Consider the following 17,819-nt stretch of genomic DNA (forward strand, 5'->3'; position numbering starts at 1 on the left):
CTTTCTTTTTTAAAAGATTTTATTTATTTATTGAGACACACAGAGAGAGAGAGACAGAGACACAGGCAGAGGAAGAAGCAGGCTCCATGCAGCGAGCCTGACGTGGGACTCGATCCCGGATCTCCAGGATCACACTCCCGGCTGAAGGCGGCGCTAAACCACTAAGCCACTGGGGCTGCCCAATCGTCTGTAATTCTAATCTTTGTTTGGGTGGCTATTTGGCAGGTGCTGTGGACCTCATCAGTCATGCTGCCCCCATGTCTGAACATGTGGCACCAGGACACACCTCTTAAGTAGAACAGTGCTTCTCTATCTCCCACCAGCACATAGATCACTGTGGGGTTGGGGTGGGGGGTGGTGTGAGGATCTGGTTAAAAATTACATTTGCATTTGATCAATCTGGGGTGGGGCACAAGAGTCTGCATTTCCAGCAAGCTCGCAAGTGTTACCCATATTACTGGTCCACAGACCTCACTTGTCTTGAGTGGTAAGGAGCAGTAGCAGGACATGTGGTGAATGGGTCAGCAAGGCTGAAATGCACCAAAATAATGATAGAGCACTACGCCCCAGCACTGGTGTAAGCATTTTAATCCTTACAGTAGCCTGTATGGTGGGTTTGAGCCCACCAAAGACCACCAGTAATACATCTCCAGTCACACAAAGTTAGATTTATTCAGCCTGCTGCAAGAGAGAACACATACCAAGGAACCATATGAGGGAGCTGGAGGGGTTTATTATAGGATTTGGCTTGTGCTGGGGGAGTCTCAGGAGGCCTAAGGGGCTGGTTGCTAGTTCTGGCCTGGATGCCATCCAGGCACAAGGGCAATGCTTGGACGTCTCGGTAATCTCTTCTTTCCTTCCTTCCTTCCCTGCCTCCTTCCTTCTTCCTTCCTTCCTCCCTCCCTCCCTCCCACCTTTCCTTCCTCCCTCTTTCCTTTCTTTTTTTTTCCCCTGGGGGCATGAAGGATTAAAGTAGATAGAGCTGCCATCATAGAGAAGCAGTAGTCACACAAAGTAGTCCGAAGAGGGGCACATGACTTATATCTGTGGTTGCTGAATGTCCTTCTCTCTGTTTTGGATCATACATAGTTGTGACTAGCTTTGGGGCTGGCTTGTTCCAACACAGTTATAGGGTGAACGTCTCAGTATTGTTTTAATTCCATGAGTGATGTTTATGTTCCTTTAGGAACATCGCAGCCAGTGCTATCTAGACGCCCTGGTGTCTCTGAGGGCCCCTCACATTAGAGCAGCTTGCCTGGGATTTTCAAAGCCCTCCCCAGTGCCTGAAACTGGCCAGGGCTGACAGTGCCATCATGCAGGGGCACCCTGAGCCTGGACTGGAGCTCATGTGGGCTCCAAGTCCTGTGTCTCCCCTTCAGAGCACTCTCTGAATCTCTACCCTAACCACGGAGTCTCCCTGCTGCCCTGAGGAGCTCGAGGACTCATGCCCACGTGGTCATCTGTGGCCCGGTCTGGGCACCTGTTCCAGGAGGGCATCCTGGCAAGCAACTTACTCCCACTACCGGCACAGGGTTCCTTTGGCAGAACTGTGTGAGACTGAGCTGCAGGGTGCTGGTGCGCAGATCTAGACTGATTCAAACTGGTTTTTGTGTTTGTTTGTTTGTTTATTTTTAGTGTTTTATTTCTTAGTGCACTTTTTTTAAAGAATTCTTTTCAGCTCTATTGAGGTATTACTGACAAAATTGTAAGACATTTAAAGTGTATGTTATGGGGCGCCTGGGGGGCTCAGTCGGTTAAGCGTCTGCCTTCGACTCAGGTCATGATCCCGGGGTCCTGGGATCGAGCCCCGAGTCAGGCTCCCTGCTCAGTGGGAAGCCTGCTCCTCCTTCTCCTTCCGCCTGCCATTCCCCCCTGCTTGTGCTCTCTCTCTCTCTGTCAAATAAATAAATAAAATCTTAAAAAAATAAAGTATATGTTGTGATAATTTGATATATGTGTACGTTGTCAAAACATCTCCCCCCATCTAATTAGTTAACACATCCATCACCTGACACATGCATCTTTTTTTGTTTGGTGGAAACATTTAAGTTCTACTCTCTCAGCAAATGTCGATGATACAATACAGTGTTATCAACTACAGTCACCATATTATAGCTTATGTCTTCAGACCCTATTTATCTTATAGCTGAAAGTTTTCCCCTTTTATTAACCCCCCTATCTCCCCCACCCTGAGCCCCTGGCAACCACTTTGAATACTCTGCTCCTGAGATTGACTTTTTTTAAAGGTTCCACTCAAATTGTTTATATATTCAGGGCCCCACAGAAAATATTTGCCTGGGGCCCCTCATATCCGAGGACTGGACCATCACAGCCTAGCTAATGGCTGCTGAGGCCATGTTTTACTTTTTCAATTATTATCACCCTCATTATAAAGAAGAGGAAACGGAGGTTCCCAGAGGTTTAACAACTTGCCCAGGATTCTGCAACTGGTGAATGGTGAAGCAGGGACTCAGACTCCAGTGGGCATGCTCTGAGGCTGGTGCTCTAACCCATGTGCTCCTTGGCCACTTTGCCAACTCCAAAGGCACCTTGGATGACTCCAGCCCCATTATCTGTGCTCCGCTCACCACTGATATTTTGAACACTGCTACTGCTTTTTAATTTACTTAAATGGTCTTCTTCTTCTTCTTCTTTTTTTTTTCCTGCATGGTACTTATAAATCTGCATGCATCTTCCATATTTTGCTCTTTCTCTCCTGCCTCCTCCTGACGCTATGTCCTTTGGACCGATACTGATACCCAGTCCAGATTTGTCACAGGATGATGGAAACACTCCAGAGCATTAACTTTGGCTTTATGTGAACACCAGAGACTGTGAACAACTAAGAATGTTCTCTCAAATGGCACGGGGACTATCCAGATTGCTGGGGGGTGGTGCTGAGGTTAGCTGTGAGGAGGAGGCGGCGCAGGCATGTGGGCAGGGAAGCAAAATGTGTTAAGTCTTCTATTATGGGGTCAGCCCACCCAGTGTGGTCACCCTCCCCACTGCTGATTTCAAGAACTAGAACCAGAGAGAAGCTGGGCCGTGACTGAGAGGCTTAAGTACCCTCTCGGCAGAGAGAGGTGGTCTTGTTGCTTCAGTAGTATGAACCTAGTTTATGTCATTGGAGAAGATTCCAGAACACAAAAGCATTTGGAAGCCTCCTCTGAGTGAATTCAATGGTCAATCCACTTTGGAGGCAGTGTCTATAAGGGAGAGAGCATTGATTCTGGAGCCTATTGACATACGCTGGAATCCCAGCATTACTAGTACTGGAGCTGTGTGACCCTGTGGAAGTTACCTAAACTCTCTTTGCCTCAGTTTCCTTATCTAAAGAGTGGAGATAATAATTTCTTCCTCAAATGACTGTCGTGAGGACTGAATGAGATGATGCCAGTACAGTGCCTGGTACAGAGTATGCTGTGGCTACTGTTCTCCTTTCTATCTGAGACTGTCTTATTGAGGCCAGCCGAGATCATGGGCTGGCTCTCCCTTGTGTCACTTCAGAAAGTTAAGTAACTCTCTCCCACATATATGTAGTTTGTTTTGAAAAATCAGTTACAAAAAAAGAAAAAAGAAAAAGAAAAAGAAAATTCAGTTACAAACATCCATTATTATGTCCAAACCCTTTGTGGCCATTTTTCCATGTTTAGCCTGATTCATTCCTGCAAATATTGAAGATCAAAAGCTCTGCTGCCTGCTGTGCAATAGAAGCTTCTTTCACTCATCCAGAAGCTTCCCTTTCAGAGTTCACTCTATTCTTGACCTTCTTAATTTCCTTGACACTTGAACATCATCTTTCTCCTCTAAGCATTTTATCACTCACCACAGTATTTCCGGTAGGTTTAAGACTTTCTTAAAACACACTTGCAAGAGTATTCCAGGGCTGAGGGCTCCTGTTTTCTTCCTCCCCATCAGTGTTTCTGTTCTGAAGGCTCAGCATGCTGTGGGCCATTTAGAGAAGGTTAGTTAGTGGCCTTCACTTTGGGGTTAGACGTATCTAGGCTTGACTCTTGTCTGTACTGTTCGGCAGTCAGCTGTGTGACTCTGTCTCCTGTGTTAGGTGGATATAACATGAGCAGCTGCCACAAAGCTAGAGGGGGTCGGGGGAGGGGGCACATAGGGAAGTGCTCGGCAGGGTGGCACAAGGCAGAGTACCAGGTCTGAGAACTGTGGCAGACCTGGTGGCTGTGTTCAGTGGCCAGTCCACCTTAGAGCAAACCTCATCTCTTCTTGCCTAACTCTTGCCAGCCTCCTCTTGACCAACTTTCTGGCCTCCTACACTATCCATTTTGCATACTGTTGCCAACTTCTATTCCTAAAATGTGACTTTTACCATGCTGTCCTTCTACTCAAAAAAAAAAAAAAAAAAAAAAAAAAATCTTCAAAAATTTCCCCTTGACGAGGCTTGTGTTTAGAGCCCTGTATGGAATAGCCTCACAATTCCCTCCCTCTCTTTTCTCAGCCTCCTCTGCCTCCACATCCCTGCACCTGTCTTCAAACATCTGAGGATGCTACAAATATCTGGCGACGCCAACAGGCCTGCCACCCAGCCTACAGACGTGGGAGAAATGAACGCCCCCAGGGAAGTGGAGATCTGAACTGTGCCTCCAAGTGTGAACAGGGGTTTTGTTGGGGGGAGTTCAAGTCACAGGAGAGCAGAGTCTCTGGCAAGAAAGGATACAATGAAAAGAGAAGATGATGGCAGGACACAGGATATGGGGGCAAAGAAGCCTGGGCGGGCTGAAGTCTGGAGTGTAAGTGGGGCGGTGGGAGGTGGGGACAGGTGGTGCCAGGCTCCCTAGACCAGTACAAGGCTTTCTTTGGGTTGTAGCCTGTGCTCAGAGGAGGTTTCTGACCATTCTTAAGCAAGGATGTAATATTTTTTTCCAAACAAAAAGAGCAGATTAATGGTCATAAAAGAATTTCATGGTTATTATAGAGAATTGGAAAAACAGAATACTGAAAAAATAGAAAAGTAAAGATTAGAAAATAAAAATCTTATGGACTGGAGATAAACATTCATAACATTACTGTATTTACTTTTTTAAAAAAGATTTATTTATTTATTTATTTATTTATTTATTCATGATAGACATAGAGAGAGAGAGAGGCAGAGACACAGGAGGAGGGAGAAGCAGGCTCCATGCCAGCAGCCTGATGTGGGACTCGATCCCGGGATTCCAGGATCGCGCCCTGGGCCAAAGGCAGGCGCTAAACTGCTGAGCCACCCAGGGATCCCCTGTATTTACTTTTTTTTAAAAAAAGATTTTATTTGTTATTTGAGAGAGAGAGAGCATGAGTGGGGGGTAGGGAGGGGCAGAGGGAGAGGCAGAAGCAGGCTCCTCACTGAGCAGGGAGCCCCAAGTCAGGGCTCCATCCCAGGCCCCTGATATCATGACCTGAGCCAGGCAGATGCTTAGATACTTAACTGACTGAGCCACCCTGTATTTACTTCTTATTCTTTCCCTCCCTCTCAGCATAACTGCCACGTAATGAGTGCTTACTATGTGTAAGGTGTTGTTATGAGAGCTCTCCTCATTCAATTCTCACAACAGCCCTGTGTTGTAGACAAAATAATTATTTGCATTTAGAGATGGGGAAATATTAGGAAACTTCTCTGGGTACAGTAAGTGGTAAGTGGCAGAGCTGGGCTTTGGACCAGACAACGGGCTCTGAACCCCTAGGTCATGTTGCTGCTCGGCAGTCAGTCAACACAAATGCACATATACATAGAGAAATGTAAAATCTTTGCTTAAAATGGAGTCGGCATCCCAATTTTCTCATTGGAGTTTAAAAAAAATTTGGTGGGTGCATGAAGGAGCTGTGTAGGTGGGGGGTAATTCAGAAAGTGTGCTGGGTAAGACAAGTGAGCTGCCACAAGAAAGAGATGGATGAGGTTCAGTGGTGAGCCTGGGGGTGGGGAGGAAGTGATGAGTATGCTGACCTTTTGGAGATGGAAATAACAGACAATGACTAAGTGTGTGTGCCCCTGAGAGTGTGTATGTGTGCATGTGTGTGCCCATGTGTGCGCATATACGTGTGTGTGTTGAGGAGGTAGTTGAGGGAAAGGGAGTGGTGAAGGAAATCCTGAGGATTCTTTATTGAGCACCTCGGTGAGTGGTAAAGCTGTCACAGGAAAGAGGAAAGTTAGGGGGACCAGGAGGGGATGAGTTCCTTTGGGGCCTCATGAGAGACCGCTACCTGCCAGCTGGACATGTTCACTAGGCAGTTAGACACATACAGGTGGGAAACAGTGGAGTTGGCTGCATTGTTCATACTGAAGTCTAGGGACACAGAGGTTGCCTGGGAAGAATGGATGGAATGTTTAAAAGAAGAAACAGCAGAGGAAGTTTAGGGACACATCACACAGGACGGCAGAGTCGGATGGCTGGACTCGAGAGTGGCCAACACACAAAGATCATAGAGCTGGATAGGATGGGATCAGGAGGAGGCTGCTGGACTCAATGCTCTTCTCCCCAAACTCTTTTCTCTGTGGGGTCATTTCTCACCCACCTTTCAAATCCATTTTTGCATGTTCACCTCTGCTTCACTGGTCACCTTCATTGTCCCAACCTGGAGTGCTGTGCCTCTGTTTCTCTAAGATCAGCTTACACCCTCACTTCCTTCAGCAAGCTTTCCCAACTGCTCACCACTGGGCCTCCAGCTCTCTGTTTACCACCCGCACTCCCCACCATCACTTATCTTGTTTTCTCCCAAGATTCCAGGCATCTGGGGCAGGGACTCTGCCTTCCTTGGAACCCCACAGTGTCAGATGACAAAGTGCTGATTAATTGGTTGCTTATAACTCATAGAATAGAATCTATTATCTACTTGTACAGTTTAGATTTTTAAAAATACACTTTCTTTACATCAGGAGCTCCTCTACCCTTTTTAGCTCAGTCACAGCCTTGTGAATTCTTTCCATGGCATCTTCTTCCCTGTTCTCTTGGCATTTTGCTCCTCAAACATTCCACAGGCAGCCTGGGAGCTGACACACATCTTTTGTTCCTTTACCCTGTCCTCACTTCTGCATTGGTCTCTATTGCAGACGTCCCTCACTCCCAATTATGACAACCCCTCCTCCTTGAACCCATAGTGCACTCTTTCTGGCCTGCCATGCTTGTCTAAACATTTAGCTGTTTTTAAGTATTGACTAATCTGATGGGGCTGAGACAGGTATAGTCTGCTCCATGCGTTTCTTGCAGCAGGAATTCAGTGACTCTGCCAGTCTTCTAGGCAACTGTAATGGCAGGTGTTGGATCTCCACCAAGAACTGCACAACTTTACCTTGAGTTCTTCCAATCCTCCTAAGTTCCACGTAGAGCTGGAAAGAACCCTCACGTATATGCAAGTGTATATGTGTATACATGTGCGTGTGTGTATGGGATGAGCCATGGCAGTGATTATGATGACGACGGCATGGATAATAATCACCACCATTTTCTCAGCACTTGCTACATGGCAGGCACTATGCAAAGTGCTTTACAGACATTGCTTCATTCAGTCCTCCCTTCTCTGCCTGCTACCCTTCCACAAGCTGTGGAATCTTGGAGTTGCTCTTAAATCACTGCAGTGCTGGCTACGAATTCTTGGCTTCCACTATAGGGGTGAGATGAGAGTAGACCCAGAAAATTTCTACAATTGGCACAAAAACTTTGGAGAAAATCCATGGCGGCAGTGAAGTGAATCGACCTGCCTTATCTCATCTCTATCTCTTATCACCCCTCTTCACAGAGAGTGACTGGGGTCTGGATGCTACAGGGAATCTGGGGAAGCAATGACACTTGACCTTCCCCTGGAGATCCAGTGCCTGTGGAGCAGGTGTCTGTGACAATATGCCACTGGATAAGCAATGCTTGATGGGATTCTAATTAAATTAACCAGAGAAGACAGAATCTAGGAGGGAAAGTTTCCTTTAAAAGAATCGCCCATCTTCCCAGTCTTGCTTCTTAAACTTCCACTCCTGCTTAGGGCGATTACCATTCTAATTGGAAAGAGGTAGAAAGCCAATGGTGTGGATGTTGAGAAATACAAAATAGAACATTTCCCTATTTCTCTAAATTGTCTGAAAAAACATCCAGTTGAGGAAATAAAGAAAAGGGAACTTCGCCGAGTGATGTGATTGGATGTGGGGACAAGGAGAGATTGAATTTGGTGTCTAAGGTCCATGAAGTGGCGTGACACGATGGAAGACTGCACAGATCTCGATCCCAGAATTTAAAAATAAAGCCTTTCAAAAACATCCTTAGGTTTTGCAGTGCTGTTCCATTTTGAAAAGGCACAAGAACACACTCTAAAATAAAAGGTGATTCGAGAAGGATGACCTACGAGGGAGGGAGGAGGCGGCGAGGCATGAAACACCAGACTGGTGGGGGGAGGAAAGCCAGTGGGCATGAGGCGGGGGAGTTTTCTGGTTCCTGTCTTAGTCAGCTCCGGCTGCTATAACAAAATACCATAGATGAGGTAGTTTTAAAAAACAGCTAAACTTATTTCTTTTCGTTCTGGAGGTTGACGGATTCGGCTTCTGGTGAGAGTTCTCTTCCTGGCTCGTGGATGGCTGCAAGAGGGTCTCTTCTTCTGAAGAAAGTCATCTTGCTGGATCTGCTGGATCGGGGCTGTATCCTTCTGACCTCATTTAACCTTTAGTTACTTCCAGAAAGGCCCTACTCCAAATTCAGTCACACTCAGGGTTAGTTAGGGCTTAAACCCATGAATTTGGGTGCAGGGGGCGCCGGGGTGGTACACACAAGCAGATTTTTTGGCAAATGGCTATAGGCTATGGGGAAGGGGCCAGTGAGAGCAGGAAAGGCAGAGAGGACTCGTGGGAGCTATGGGTAGGATTTTTGGTGTCAGGAGAGTGGAGAGAGTAGACGACTTCTCACTAAATTCCGAGGCCAGTTTATCTGATAAGAGGGAATGGGCTTGGAATTTGAGAACAGCAAAAAAAGATCCAGAAAAACCTCTGGGGGGAATGAGATAAGAAATAAACCGGGGGCTGCCATGCGGTATCAAGGTTCTAGAGAGGTGGGCTACCATGATTGTCATGCAGACAGCAGCACTAACGTCATCTCCTTACGGAGGTCTCGCCTGACCACACTGTTTTAATTTTCTGCATAGCACTTAACTGTATCTGATTAAGTTCTCATTCCACCCCCTACCTTCTTGGATGTAAACTCCAGGAGACCCTGGATTTTTTGTCCTTGTGTGTTGCTATTTCTGGGGCTTGGGGTAGTGAGTGCCTGGCACAGTAAAAACCAAGGAAGTCTCTTGGTGGGCTGTGGGCTGCAAGGATGAAATGACTTAGCAATGGCATCAATGAGAAGAATCATGTGACCTCCCCCCCCCACCCCCCCCCCGTGTCACTCAGGCTCCCAAGATGCAAAGTGTGGAAGGAGAAAGGTCATCCAGGACTTGCACTGGCAAGGTGGGGATGACAGAGGGGCCACACAAGGGAGACATCTGAGGGTGCTAGTGAGTGCACTGTGTAGTGAGCACAGGCTGAAAAGGAGAGAGAGATGACCAGGAAGACAGGCAGGCAGGCAGGGAGGGAGGATCAGAGAGGTAAGAAGAGAAGAAGCAGAAGCAAGGCTCAAAAAGCAGGTTTTGGTAGGATCTAATAGGAGAATGAGATACTCTGGTCAAAAGGAGGAGGCAAGATCCAGGGTTTGCTGAGTCGGTAAGGTGCCTTGTGATGAAAATGTCCAGCGTGTGACTACAGGAGGCTGCCAACACCACAGGAGGTGGGGGTGGGGTGGGCTGAAGTTTAGCCCATCAAGGCACCATGAAGCAGGGCAGTCCTTCCTTCCTTTTTTTTTTTTTTTTTTTTAGGGCAGCCCTTCCTAATGTGTTCCTGGAGCAGGAATTCCCACAGTTGATGGTCTTACCAGAACAAAGGGTTCTGTGGTCAATGATGTTTAGGAAATACAAGTTAGAAAACTGATTGATGTATTGCAGGATTTCTACAAATTTTTGAAATACTTAAGAAGACTTCAAAGAAAGGTATAATGCTTCCCAAATCTACTTGACTGATGAATCCTTCTTATTTCTCTCCAGGAACATCCTTATGGCCTACTGTTCCCTGAGAACAGAGGTTCTCACAGTATGGTCCCTGGGACAGCCACCAGCATTCATTGGGGACCTGTTGGAAATGCACACCCTCAGCTCCCATCCCAGACCAATCTTATCAGAAAGTTGGGGTGGAGGCAAGACCCTGTTTAAACAAGCTCTCTGGGCAATTGTGATGCATAGTAAAGTCCAGAACCACGAAGCTAGGCAATACTTTAGAGAAGACCAATTTCCCAAATCTGGGAAAGACTATTTGTTAAGGGGTCAGAGGAGTCATTCGTGTTAATACTAAGGTCATATAATATGACTGCAAGAGTTGAAAGGGAGAAGAAAAATGTGCTTCCGATTGTAATGTGTAAATTAAGACAAAATTTAATACTAGCCTAATTAATAAATCACATCAAGATTTGAATACAAATGACTTGGGATTGCCTATTCCTTTGGATTATTCATCTTGTTATGGCCCTCTGTTAGCATGAATTAAGAGCTGACTTTTTTTCCAATGCACTTTATCAGGTTGTTGAGAAGGGAGAGGGGAAGAAAGACAAATGGATTTGAAAATGATTTCCTTTCTTCCCCCTTTCCATCAATCTTTTGACTGAGGTTATCAAAGAGTAATTATGAGGCCAAAAGGTAGACAGCAATGGAAAGAAGAGAAGATAGATGACATGGAAACTATACCATCACCTCTTAAGTAACAAAAAACTGGCTGTAAGTATCTGTATTACATGTCTGGCTATCTAAACTCATATTTAAAAACAGATTTAAAAGCAATTATTTGCAAAGAGCTTTATAAATCAATCAGCTCAGGAGCACTTTATCTACTTCTATAATAAACGATTATTGGGTTAGCACAAATTTATCAGAAGGCATAATTTTCAAGTGTTAAAAAGTGTATCTGTTCTATTCCTTAGCAGAATAATTTGGAAAGGCGTTTGTTTACCATATATTTGTAGTTTGCAAAAGAGCTGTCAAAAAATAATTCAGATATATGAATGCTTCAATGATACAATGAAAAAAAAAGGGTGACTCAAAGCAGTCTTTGCATGTTTCCAAAGTAAAATTTGAATCTAAGTCCATATCTTAAAATGCATTTTGACACAGAATTTTCCTTAAGAGGGAAAAAGAAACAAAGAAGGCCCCTGGAACAATTATGCAGAGCTAAACGATTGAGCTTTTTAAAGTGCTTTAGCTAGAAATAGTCTTAGTTTCTAATGCATTTAGACATAAAGACATATCAGAAATGAAAGAATAACATTGTTCAAAGATTTGCATGAGCACAAAGGCTTAATTGGAAGAAAAAAATGATAAGAAATGTCTCTGATTTCTTTTCTTCTTCTTCTTTTTTTTTTTTTTTTTTTGGAAATGTCTTTGATTTCTTAAGGTAGAAATCTGTAGAACTTCCATTCTGTCTTTCACTTACTTGGCCCTAGTTCATTGCCCAGCAATATCCATGACTGGGAGGCCCCCTGTGACTCCATTGGTCATGAACTCCCATGGCTCCTTCTACCACGTGGGGATGAGTCACACTGGAGGTAGGTCTAAATTAAGATCTGTATTTCCTATGGAAAACCACCTCCAGCTCTTAGCTTGTTTAATTTGTGCAACCTTAGAGTGATCCATTTCTTGATGCTTTAGGTCTTTGAGTCATGTAGTGATTCCACAGTATTGTCAGCACTGAGGAAGGCTTCCTTCTGAAATTTTGTCCCTTGTTTGGAGAATTATCTATTCTCCCAAACTTCATTCAGGCATACTGCAGAGAAGTCGGGTTTAAAGTCATTAGACTGCAGATTCTAAACCCTGTCTTTTGTCCTCAGAGTTGGAATGGCATTTCTGATCAGAGAGAGGCTGAGTTAGTTCATATAGCAGGTGAATTTCTTTCACCTGGAACGCATGGGTAACTGCGCTGGCTAAGAGCTAGGCCCTATGTACTGAGGAAGGCAATGGCCATCTGGCAAAGCACCTGGATCATCCTACCTCCTCAAAAAATGATGAGCAATGACTCTAGAGAGGAAGGCAGTGCTGAAAAGAAATGGGACCAACCCCCATCTTTGTGGGCTACACACCATTTCTCAAAAATGGTTCTGAGGTTATAAATATCTAAGGGCCCTGATGGAAATTGTGAAGGATCAGATAAGACACTGCACATTTTCTTCATGTGCCTTCTCTTACACCGTTGAACAAAATCCCTGTATTCTCTCACTATTGATTTCTCTTATCTCTAAATCACTCTAGCAGTTACAGGGGGAGCCACCATCTAGCACTGTAGTATATTACAGTCTCCCCATTAATTTGGTTTCCTGTGTTTCTTACAGAGCAGGGCACGGAGTGAGTATTTCTTTTCTTCGTTTGATAAATGGGGAAGTCAATGACACCCACCTTATAGGTGGCTGAGAGGAGTAGAGGAGCTAACATGTGAAGCTTCTAGCACAAGAAAAATGCTTAATAATTATTAGCTAGTAGTAACAGTCATTATTAATAAATGGCAGCAGTGCCTGGCATTGAAGAGCACAGACACAGAAGCCTGAGCATGTTGTCCAAATCCTGGTTTGATCATTCACCAGTATGTGATCCTGGAAAAGTTACTTAATCTCTCTGGGCCTTCATTTCCTCACTTTTTTTTTTTTTTTTTTTGAAGGCTGTATTTATTGATTCATGAGAGACACACAGAGAGAGGCAGAGACATAGGCAGAGGGAGAAGCAGGCTCCTTGCGGGGCAGCCCCATGCAGGACTCAATCCCAGGACCCCTGGGATCACAACCTGAGCCAAAGGTAGAAGCTCAACCACTGACCCACATGGGTGCCCCTGATTTTCTCATTTAAAAGTGGGGATTCCAATAGTACCACCCCCTTGGGTGATGAATGAAGATTTGATTCAACACTTTATTACAAAGTCTTTGGAAAACAGCCTGGCACAGAGACGGCACTGTACTCGTGTCACCCCTCGGAGGTGGTTGTAACATGAAGCCAACGTTCAGGGTCACACGGCTAACACGGGTTCACGGTTCGGAGCGACTTGAAGACCCAGCTCATCTATCTCACTACCCCTCATGAGAGAGTTCCCCGGGGGTCTCCAGTTGCATATGACTGTTCCATTCGCCGGTGGCACATGCCTGCCTAAGGTGGCTCATCATCTTCTCCAATATCTCTGATTACTAATTGGGCACCCAGATGCTCTCAGCCCACAGCATGTGCTAGCATCCTACATGTGAGAGGTTGACAGCACTGTCTTGTATCGATTTGCTTAAACGCAGAGGAAAACAGAACTCTTACTTGTCTCTGGGAAACTTGGCAGTGAGTGGATTCGAACAGGCCCCAGTGCCTGCTTTCTCTCCCCTCTCTGGTCCACGGCACAGGTGACTCTGACCTGTGGCTTCTTCCACCTGCCCCCGCCGAGTCTCGGTCCCCGGTAGTCGCTGCCAAGGAGCCAAGGGAGGTTTTTTCAAAGCTGGCTCAGACTTTCTTTGCCACCGAGGGTGGGGCAATGGTGAGGAAATAAGACCAGAGGCCAGTCCAAGAATTTGCTTGTGAGTGTATACCACTGCCATCTGCTGGATGGAATGGGTATCAGACCTGCTCCGACGTTTCTTTGCCCTGTAATAAGCAAACTCACGGATTCCCATGATGGGTCCAGAACCCAGGGTTTCATCATTTCATGGCATCTGTTCTAAACGTCTTCAGATTTTGTAAATCTCATGACAGCTGTGCACAGAAGGACTATCAGGTGAGTAATCAGAAGGTAAGCTGATGACATCTTTGAAGCAACGCCTCTCCAGCGTTAATAGTCACCCCAGATGAAATTTAGTCTGTTCCCAAATGGTTGATCTAATTGGTTAGAATAAGCCCATAATTATCCAGCAAGGGCATCTGGCAGAGCTTGGACCTTCTTGTCAATGGCAAAAAGTACTTACGGGGAAGTGAAATCACCATCTGGCTTTATTCTTGTGTTCTCCGAAATTCCGTATTCATGAATCCAACAATTACTTTTTGAGCACTTAGCCTGTATGCCAGGCACATATTAGGAACTAAGGAAGCAAAGAGGAATAAGCATAGTCCCTGTGGAATGATATTAAATGGACATTTTCCAAGTGCTTCCTATGTGCCAGGCATATTTGCATTCCATCACATCTCATCCAATCCTCAGAACTACCCTAGGATTTATTATTATCTCATTGACAATGATCGTATATTATTTCATTTACAAATAGCTTATACTATTAACTCATTTCTAGTGACTATTAGTGTGGTCCTTTACAGTTCCGAAAATTGAAGCTTAGGGAGATTAAGTAATTTACCCAACTTAATAATCAGTTAGGAAGAGTGGGAGTGGGATTTGGATGTGGGCAGTGGGAGTGGGTGGGTGGAGGAGAAAAGCGTTGATGCCATGGAACAATGTAGATGTCTTTTCCCCCCAAGAAGAGAGTCTGGGTCTTCCATTTGACACACATTTTCTGTTCCATTAGCTACAGATTTCCAGCAAAGAGAAAGTGCTACACAACACCAGGTAATGTAGCAGCAGAAGCTTTGGGAAGATGGATTAAGAAGACTATCCCTCCCTCTAGCAAGCATTTGAAATCTATCTAGTTCACATTCTCTTCAGTTCTTAACAGCAGCCTCCGTGTGGGCATCAAGACCTGAATTCTTGTCCATTCTCACTGGGTGGAAAATGAATCCCCATTTTGGTCAGCACGACAGATATGTGAGAGTGAATGATTTGCTCAGCGCAAGCTAGGAAGCGGTTCAGATGTATGATCACAGCAACCTCAAATTACTTCTCATTTGTTCTCTGGAGAGTGTTAAGAGTGGGATGCAGGTGCTGGTGAGGAGATACTGGGGGGGGCGGGTGGGGGCAGATGAGAGAGGAGAGGATGGATGGAAGCTGGTGGCAGAGAAGAGAAGCACCCTGTGCCAGGTGCCTATGAAAAGTGCTCAAATAGTATCCACTGGACAGAAAACTAGAAGTATAGATGGGACAGCAGAGCGGCTCATGGTGGGTAGGGGTTTGTAGTCAGCCTGCTGGGCTAGAATCTCGCTGTGCCACTAGCCCAACCTTTGACCTCACACAAGTCACCATCTTTCTATTCCTTAGTTCTTTCACCTGTAAGATGGGGTTGCCTCACAGCGTTGTTTTGGGGATTTAGTGATGGAGTCCAGATTGCCCTCTGCTACTTGCAGCAAGGGGCCAGAATTTGGATGGATCCTTCAGACAAAAAATACCCTTTAGGTTTTGATGCTACTTATTTACACATCAGTTTGCTATACATACTCATATTTTGCCTCCACGATCCTATAAGGCAGGTTGGAGAGATATTGTCATTCCCATATTTATACAAGAAATGCATCCCCCAGTGAGTTGGTTGAAATGAAGATGTTTTTCCAAACAGAGCCTGCTCTCGGGGCCACCTACCTGAGAATCGTGGGTGGGGGGAAGCGTCCCATGGAATTGCATTTGTGTATCAAACTCCTACACAGAGAGTGATTTTCTAATTGTTTCCTGGAAATAAGTGAAACTCAAATTTCTTGGAAGGAGCTCCAACCTGGAATCTCCTGGAAGGAGTACAACCAGCAAGAGGAAAAGAAAGTGATCATAAGCATTCATGGCAGATTTCTTTTACTGAAATTCTCTTTCTAATACTTTCTGATGTTGAAAGAAAAACCGAATACCTAATTTTAAGGTTATTTTAAAATTAACCGTTTATCAGCCAATGTTATTTTGGGGGTGAATAACATATTGGGCAAAACACTATCTCTTGATTGTTACATGTGCTTGTGAAGCACGATGTGAGGGAACGCGTTTTAGAGAAATAAGAACGAATGGAAGGAATGGACAAGATATTAGAAGTACCGGGGCACGTGGGTGGCTCAGTTGGTTGACCAGCTGCCTTCAGCTCAGACCACGGTCTCAGGGTCATTGGGCTCCTGCTTAGTGGGGAGTCTGCCTCTCCCTCGGTCCTTCACCTTGCTAATTCTCTCTCTCAAATAAATAAATAAAATCTTTTTTTAAAAAAAGCATACTTCTTAAAAAAAAAAAGATATTAGATATACCACAGCATCCACTTAAGTAGAGGAGTGTTGTATTGAGACAACAGTAGCCAAGGATCAGTACAAAAAGTTCGGGACATGTGAGGGGACGCGAGCACTCAACTCTAACTACGGGGAGAAAGCAGAGCTGCAGTGAACTCCAGTCAGACCAAACAAACGTCACTACTACGTTAAGGTCCTTAAAAGCTCTGTCGATGAGCGATTTGTGATAATTGTGCCAGTTGTGTGTATGTCGATGGGCTTTTAAGAAGCAAGGTCAAAGAAGTTTCCTAATGATTTAATACATGTTTGTGAAATTTTTCACATAGTTCTTTGCACTCTAAGGCACAGACCTGATTTTCTTTCAGAAGGTGATACACGGGCCTCTTCAAATGTTGAATTTCAACTTACCTGGAGTTGCATAAACGGAACATCATAGTTTAGTTCATAAATGAAAAGTCACCGTGGATAACAAAGTAAGAGCAGGGAGACGAGGGCCCACACCGTGGAGGCTCCCCCCATACTTACTGACAAACAAATGGAGAGATGGGAAGCACTCTGGCTTCCCTTGTGAAAGCAATCACAGGAGATGTGAAGGAGGCTCCTTGTTGCTCCTCACTCTGGCTACTGGAAATGAAGTGAAAGGTGCAACACCTGGCCAGTCATCAGAATCCCAGTGTCTTTTTGGTTAATGTGTCAGAAATCTAGGCATCTTCTCCACATGTCTCCCCTTGTTCACTGATAAACCAATCCTTTTACTACGATCCATCAATTTTATCATCTAAATGCACCTTGAATCCCTCCATCTGTCTGATTCGCCTGCCACTACCTGAACCTCAGCTAGGTCTTCTCTTGCCTGGATGACTGTTAGAGCCTTCCAAGGGCTATGCCTCATCCACTTGGTGCCAGCCATTCACTGCCCACAGTGACATGAGAATTATCCTTTCAATTACAAATCTGACTGTGTCCCTTTTCCTTCAAAGCCCTAATTGTTGTTCAACTGTTTGATCAACGTCTGTCTCTCTATGTGAATCATAAGCTCTGGGAGATTGGGACTCTGAATGCCTTTTTCAAATCACCATCGTGTCTCTAGCGTCTAGCACAGTGTCCCGTATACAGCAGGCACAAATAAACAGTTGTTGAAGCAGTGAATGAACTTAATGAATACTGGCTCGTTATTCTTAAAGGATAATCTCTCTGTTTTGCTTTCTGCACGGTTATCTCAAATCACACTCATCAACACGCTTAACGTGATTTACATCTAGTACATTTTTATGAATGAAAAGCCAGGGTGCCTAAGAAAATTGAATTGTTTCTCACTTCTGCATGAGTAAGCTATTAAAATAAGCAAGCGTGCTTGCATCCGAAATTTTTATTTTCCTTCCCAAGATGGTTCAACCTAAAGATGGAGAAAATAAGAGCTCTCCTTGCTTGGGAAACTGTAAACTGCAGTCCCAAAGAAGCTTCAGAAATACAGTTTCAGATCCAACTAAATAAAAGCCTTGATGAACTGACGGTTCACAAATAAATACCCTTCGAATGTCTCCAATATGACGTAAAGGGAAAAGATCAGGGCAGAAAACATCACATTTTGGAATTAGGAAACAATCATTATGATTTTAAAACGTGGAGACAAGAAAGCATCTGTGCAAACAACTTATTGTTAAACCTAGAGCTACGTGGAAGTTTAATTTTCGGAAAGTTCTTGGATACAGTACATCTTTCGCTAA

The 17,819-nt window shown here is 44.7% G+C and overlaps 1 protein-coding gene and 2 long non-coding RNA genes across 3 annotated transcripts in view; 2 read left to right on the plus strand and 1 right to left on the minus strand.

Moving 5' to 3' along the window:
• Positions 1-17,819, minus strand: part of KCTD1 (potassium channel tetramerization domain containing 1) — a 183,932-nt gene that overhangs the window by 162,841 nt on the left and 3,272 nt on the right. The window lies entirely within an intron of this gene.
• Positions 7,473-10,461, plus strand: LOC140635088 (uncharacterized). The gene is made up of 3 exons (XR_012032441.1): positions 7,473-8,308; positions 8,511-8,692; positions 10,057-10,461. It is a non-coding gene; the product is annotated as an uncharacterized lncRNA (long non-coding RNA).
• LOC140635089 (uncharacterized) lies at positions 11,406-17,245 on the plus strand. Its single transcript, XR_012032442.1, has 2 exons — positions 11,406-13,792; positions 14,532-17,245. It is a non-coding gene; the product is annotated as an uncharacterized lncRNA (long non-coding RNA).

This window comes from Canis lupus, chromosome 6 (genome assembly GCF_048164855.1).
Source record: "Canis lupus baileyi chromosome 6, mCanLup2.hap1, whole genome shotgun sequence".
Classification (NCBI taxonomy): Eukaryota; Metazoa; Chordata; class Mammalia; order Carnivora; family Canidae; genus Canis; species Canis lupus.